Source organism: Mauremys reevesii, linkage group 7, assembly GCF_016161935.1.
Source record: "Mauremys reevesii isolate NIE-2019 linkage group 7, ASM1616193v1, whole genome shotgun sequence".
Taxonomy (NCBI): domain Eukaryota; kingdom Metazoa; phylum Chordata; order Testudines; family Geoemydidae; genus Mauremys; species Mauremys reevesii.
This window is the reverse complement of record NC_052629.1, coordinates 52,681,814-52,688,868: the sequence shown is the minus strand read 5'-3', so window position 1 is coordinate 52,688,868 and position 7,055 is coordinate 52,681,814.

The window sequence follows — 7,055 nt, the reverse complement described above, 5'->3', positions numbered from 1 at the left end:
AGCAGTGTAATATTACTTCTGTACTTAGCACTTCTGCTATCACTACTGGAATACCATGTCCAGTTCTGGTGTTCACAATTCAAGAAGAATGTTGAAATTGGAGCGGGGTCAGAGAAGACCCACAAGAATGATTAAAAGATTAGAAAACATGTCTTACAATGATAGACTCAAGGAGCTCAATCTATTTAGCTTAACAAAGAGAAGGGTAAGGGGTGATTTGATCACAGATTATAATTACTTATGTGGGAAAAATATTTGATAATAGGCTCTTCAGTCTAGCATTCAAAAGTACAACAAAGTCCAATGGATGAAAGATGAAGCTCAGCAAATTCAGATTGGAAATAAGCTGGCAATTTTAATAGAGTAATTAACCATTGAAGAGGTGTCTTGGTGGATTCTCCATCACCATCAATTTTTAAAACAAGACAATGTTTTTCTAAAAGATCTTCTCAAAGATCTGCTCTAGTTCAAGCAGGAATTAATTCAGGGAAGTCCTACAGCCTGAGTTATACAGGAGATCCGTCAAGATGATCACAATGGTCCCTTCTGGGCTTGGAATCCATGAATCCCCTGCATTTTCCACGTGCTGCTGTAGTGTCAGGCACCAGAACAGACTAGGGAAACTGTCTCCTGTGCTTTCAGTGCTCCCCCTGCTGCATGGAGGAGGCAAGCAGCATGGAGGAGGAGGAGGAGGATGCAGCCTGATTTAAATGCAGAGAGGTGAGAAGTAGGTGGGGGACAGGGATATGCTGACAGAAGCTGGGGGCAGTGGATAGTACCTGAAGGTAACAGGACAGGAGTAGGTGGGCATAAGAGCAGCATGGGATGGGGCAGGCTAGATGAACAGGAGCAGAAAGGTCTATAACCACTAGAGAACACTTCCTTCCAGAACCTAGAACTGAAACCAGGATTCCTGAGTCGCAGCATTGCTCTGCTGTCTAGCAATTAGGTGTGAAACCCACAGGAAAAGCGTGTATATGTCTCATCCTCCCCTGTAGTGGCTGCTCCACAGAAGACAACTCAGGAATTGGTGGCAATAGTAGGCAGCTATCTCAAGTGATGGAGGTCTGTGCTGTGGAGCTAAAGGTCTGAACCTTCCTGATGACCCAAGCTGGAGGTTAATTTGGTTCCAAAATGGATGGAATTTCAGTTCATGTTTAAAAAAAACTGAGGAAATTAAATTAAAAAATCCTACCAAAAATAAAAATAAGGTTGTGAAATCAAGCATAAAAATAAGGACATGCCAGATTTAAAGATGCCTGTGCAACCTTAATTCAGTGCCTATTTCCCAATGTACTATTATATACTCTTTTGTTACATGAGTGCATACTATTTTTTCCACACGACCCCGGCCTTATTTACTCAACAGTTTGGATGGGAATCAGAGTTCTATAGTATACAACGCTATTGTCTATAGCAGGGGTAGGCAACCTATGGCACGCATGCCGAAGGCAGCACACAAGCTGATTTTCAGTGGCACACACACTGCCTGGGTCCTGGCCACCGGTCCGGGAGGCTCTGCATTTTAATTTAATTTTAAATTAAGCTTCTTAAACATTTTAAAAACCTTATTTACTTTATATACAACAATAGTTTAGTTATATATTATAGACTTATAGAAAGAGACCTTCTAAAAACGTTAAAATGTATTACTGGCACGCAAAACCTTAAATTAGAGTGAACAAATGAAGACTCAGCACACCACTTCTGAAAGGTTGCTGACCCCTGGTCTATAGGACCCCTGCCTTGTTTGGTGCAGAAGTTGGAAGGTGTGTAGTGAATGAGGCAGGGGACTGCAGAAAGAAAAAAGGATAGTCTCCTGGACGAAGAAGTTGACTGCCATTCTGGAGCATCATATTCTATTCTGGCCTCTTCCACAAAGTTCCTGTGTAATGCTGGGGAAGCCATTTAAACCAAACTTTTCATAGGTGGCTGCTAATTGTTTAGTCTTCATTTTTCTGCATGCCCAGATTAATACACTGGGACATGAGTTGCAGAAGTACAGAGCACTCACAGGTGCAACTGAAGTCAATTGGAGTTATGCTCTGAACATATAACATACTATGAATATGCTAAATACTCTGAAAAATCAGGCCCTAGGTACAGGACTGACCTCAAAGACAGGTGATCAGGGAAGTTGCCAAATCACTCTACTAGTTTCTTTTTGTTTGTTTGTTTTTATTTGGCTGCTTGTGGGGTACCAAAAATATTTTTCACCCTGGAAGGAAAAACACCTCCAGACCCATGTTCTTCAGCTCCAAAAACACAGGGTCAAATTCTCCTCTCAGCTACACTGATGCAACTTCACTGAATTCAAGGAGGTTGCTCCAATGTAAATGAGAAGAGAATGTTGCCCTCAATCTTCCCCTGGGAAGTGGACACTTGACATTTTTGGGCTTAGTCTTTCTGTGCCTCAGCTCCAATCTGTAAAATGTGGGATAATGATTTAAAAGAAAAAGAGGTATGGGTCTAGCTAACCTTAACTTGGTGTAAGAACTGCAGCCTTGAATTACTATTTAGTATAATAGTGTGCTTTGAAAAATATATATGTGCGCAGCCCTAATGAGGGTTCTGTTTACTTCTTTGACATGGAATATTTCCAAATAATTTAGCCAACAGTGCATTTAGAGGAATGGCCCCTTCTCGGATGAAATACAGAATAAATGCTATACAGCCAGTATGTCTGGGTAGCAGTTCACGTTTGCAAAGGCAGAGTAATGGTAGTATATGTTAGATATGAGTTGGAGAAATTAGAGCTATAAAATAGTACAGACGGTTTGAACAAAAACCAGAGCAAGGAATATAGTGATACATCAGGCTCATACCCTGCCAAAGATAGTTCAGTAGGATGGAATCTGAGCTCCATGCTGGCTCTCTCTGCAATAATCTGCAGGGTTGACTCTGTGACAGATTGAAGTCCAATAATGGTGTTTATGCAACTAAATCTTGTTCTAATCTATCAGGTTTATGTAACCTCTACTCATGGACATAATGACTCAGATTCCAGGAGCATAAACCCCTTCCCCCCCTTCTCTTTTCTCCTTTGCCAAATAAACTAAATAGATGGCAACATCAAATCTTGCGGGAGGCTCTACTCCTTTCACCTTGGAAAACAATAGGTTTGAAGAAAAAAATGTAATGATCCAAGAAACAGAAAAAAAGGGTTACTTACCTTAATTTACGTAACTGGCGTTCTTCGAGATGTGTTGTTCATGTCCATTCCAATTAGGTGTGCGCATGCCATGTGTACAGCAGCTGGAAGTTTTTTCCCCAGCATTCCCCCTAGCCATCAGGTCGGCCCAGGCGCCCCTTGGGGTCATGCCTTCATCATGCTGAAAATAGGGCCCTGCTGACCTGCCGCCACTTCAGTTTCTTTTTGCCGGATTGCTCTGATAGGGGAGTAGCAAGGTAGGTATTGTAATGGACATGAGCAACACATCTCGAACAACAACAGTTTGAGAAGGTAGGTAACCATTTTTCTTCGAGTGATTGCTCATGTCAATTCCAATTAGGTGATTACCAAGCCTAGGTTTTGGAGGCAGGGTCGGAGCTCAAAGGTTCGCTGTCTGAAGCACCGCCCTCCCAAAAGCTGCATCGTCTGTAGCCTGCTGGATAATAGTGTTATGCTTATAAGAAGCACACGGGATCTTTTTAAAGGGGATAAGGCAATATGCTGTGTTTATTAAGGGTACAATTTAAGTATTAAAATCAGTATATGCTTTCTCACACACACACACACACACGGTTCTGCAGTTGGATCTTATAGTTACTAGTCTTTAGTGTTGCTTGGTCAGTTCCAGTGGCCAGCTGAAACTGCAGAACGAGGGAGGGGAGCTGGATCTCTGTCGAACGTGTTCAAAGCTCCGATGTTGATGCAGAATGAACCCAAAGTCCCATGGCAATACACCCTTCTTTTCTAGTAATAAGTTTCCATACAAGCCTATGGACCTTGCTGTGTCACACTGGAGCTGTCAATCACGAGGTATTCAAGGTTGTTCTTAAATCAGCATTATTTGAATTGTTACCGGGAGGATCTGCAGCTGTTTCTTATCTTGTCCCTGGGGCATATGCCTTTGCTTTAGAGTCAGCAATCTGCCATCCAGGTGATTCTGATAATAAAATTGGTGCCTCTTGACTCCTCCACTCTCCTCTTGAGCATCTGGCCCAGCTGTCTCTTCTCAGTTAATCAGTATACCATACATTCTTCACTCACACACCAAAAAGTAATTAATGCAATAATTACAGCCATAAAACCTCTATTCTTCTAAGAACAATCATTAACATAATTAGCAAAGGCTAAACTCAGAACAATTTCTTCTTACTAATTCAAGGCTACAATTTCTTTTTACTAATTCAAAGCCAGCAAAATGGAGTATAAAGCAAAATAAGCCAAAAGAAGTACAATTTACTTGAGATCATTTTTCCCCATTATGCTTTTGGCCTACAATAGTGTAATGCAAGGTAAAAGTATGTATAGATGACCAAGTCGCAGCTCTGCAGATCTCTTGGGTTGGAACAAGGGGCAAGGAATGCCGCTGATGATGCCTGCACCCTTGTGGAGTGTGCTGTAAGCAGAGGCGCTGGTATCTTCGCCAGATCATAGCATGCCCAGATACAGGATGTGATCCATGACAAATTCCTTTGGGAGGAGACTGGAAGCCCCTTCATTCTGTCTGCTACTACGACAAACAGCTGAATGGACTTTTGAAACTGTTTTGTGAGCTTGATATAGAAGGCTAATGCCTGAACATCCAATGAATGAAGTTTTTGCTCCCTGCTGCTTGCGTGATACTTAGGGTAGAAAACTGGTTAACATGGAACTGGGAGACAACCTTAGGGAGAAAAGCGGGATGTGGTCTGAGTTGGACTTTGTCCTTAAAGAACACGGTGTAAGGAGGCTCAGATGTTAGGGCCTTGAGCTCAGACAACCTCCTGGCCAACGTTATCTCTACCAGGAATGCCACCTTATATGAGAGGTACAGCAAAGAACATGTCACTAAGCATTCAAAGGGTGGCCCCATTAACCTGGAAAGTTAAGGTCCCAGGCCGGGATCTTTTTAGGAAATGACTCACCAAGGAGTTGGCAAAGACCCACTGGCCCTCCACACTTGGGTGGAAGGCAGAGATGGTGGCGAGCTGCACCTTTATTCATAGGCACCGACTCCATGCATGCTCCGGGGATGGAACACCCATTGGCAAAAAATTGGTGGGTGCTCTGCACCCACCGGCAGCTCCCCACCCCACCCCAGCTCACCTCCACTACGCCTCCTCCCTTGAGCGTGCCTTCCCCACTTCTCCCCCTAGCTCCCGCCATGAAACAGCTGTTTCGTGGCAGCAAGCACTAGATGGGGGGAAGGAGGGGGAACACAGCATGCTTGGGGAAGAGGCGGGGCCAAGGCAGGGATTTGGGGAAGGGGTCCAATGGGGCAGGGAGGGGGTGGAGTTGGGGCGGGGACTTTGGGGAAGGGGTTGGAATGGGGTTGGGGTGGGATGGGAGGAGGTGGGGCAGGGGTGGAGTCAGGGGGGGTCAAGCACCCACCAGCACTGGGAAAAGTTGCCACCTTTGCCTTTATTGATTATATGGAAAGCCCTTGCTGTTTGAAATGGAGTAGGTAGTCTAATATCATGGGTATTGACGAATGCGTTGGAGACAAGAGATATTGGGATGACCAAATCGTAAATCTTTTCCATTTGGCTAGGTAGGTAGCCCTAGTGAAGGGTTTCCTACTATCCAGGAGGACTTCCCTGACTGGACTCAAACAGGCGAGCTCCATTGGGTTCAACCATGGAGCTTCCATGCCATGAGGTGAAGCAACTAGAGGTCCAGGTCCTGGAGATGGCAGTGATCCTGAGTTATCACATCTGGGAAGAGTGGTAAGGTGATTGGGTTGTCCACAGACATTTCCAGGAGAGATGTGTACCAGTGCTGGCGGAGCCAGGCTGGAGCTATAAATATCACCAAAGCCTTATCCTTTTGAACTTTGAGGAGCACCTTGTGAATGAGAGGTATGGGAGGAAATGTGTATAAGAGATGTCCCTTCCAGGGAAGGAGGAACACATCTGTGATGGAGCCCGGGCTGTGATTCAGGAAGGAGCAGAATTATAGGCACTTCCTGTTGTGTTACGTGGTGAACAAGTCTATCTGGGGAAACCCCACTGTTGGAAGATGGTAATCATGACATACGGGCGTAGGGACCATTCGTGGCCGTGAAAAGACCTGCTGAGATAGTCCACCAACTCGTTTTGTATTCCAGAGAGGTATGACGCCTCCATGTTTATTGAGTGATATATGCAAAAATCCCAGTCTGAGGGCTTCCTGGCACAGGGGAGAGGAGCGTGCAACCCGTCTGTTTATATAAAACATTGCTGTTGTATTATCCGTCATGACCAATACACATTTCCTTTCCAAATGAACTTGGAATGTCTGGCATGCCAGATGGACTGCTCTCAGCTCTCTGACGTTGATGTGAAGTGAGAGCTCTGCTTGGGACCAGAGGCCCTGAGTCCTGAGGTCTCCCAGGTGGGCACCCCACCCCAACATGGATGCATGCGTCACCAGCAAGAGGGTTGGTTGTGTGCACCTCCTACACGAGATGTTGCTTGTGAGAAGCCTCCCTGAAGAGGGATGGGGAAGGGGGGTGGAAGAGAGGGAGAACTGCAGGGAATATCCCCTTTCTACCATGCGGGGTACCCAGGGTAGAAAGGGACAGTTAGCACAAGAAAGTGAGGCAGGATGGATCCACAGTTCACACTGATGCATCACTCCTAGGTGCACCTTCAAAAGTTCTACTTCTGGCCAGAGAACTGTTTCTCTTGACCAGAACCCTGGCCTGACGAAGGGGCTTAAAATGTTTCCGTTCGGTAGCCAGAGTGTGAAGGCCAAGGGGCTTGAGAGTGACCCTCAAGTCCTTAAGGCTATGAAGTTGTGAGTCAGTTGTTTCTGAAAAGAGGACCAAACCCTCGAAGGGGAGGTCTTGAATAGTTTGTTGTACCTCATATGGGAGCCCTGAGACCTGTAGCCAGGAGCTTTTTCCCATGGCTATCCCCAAGGCCAC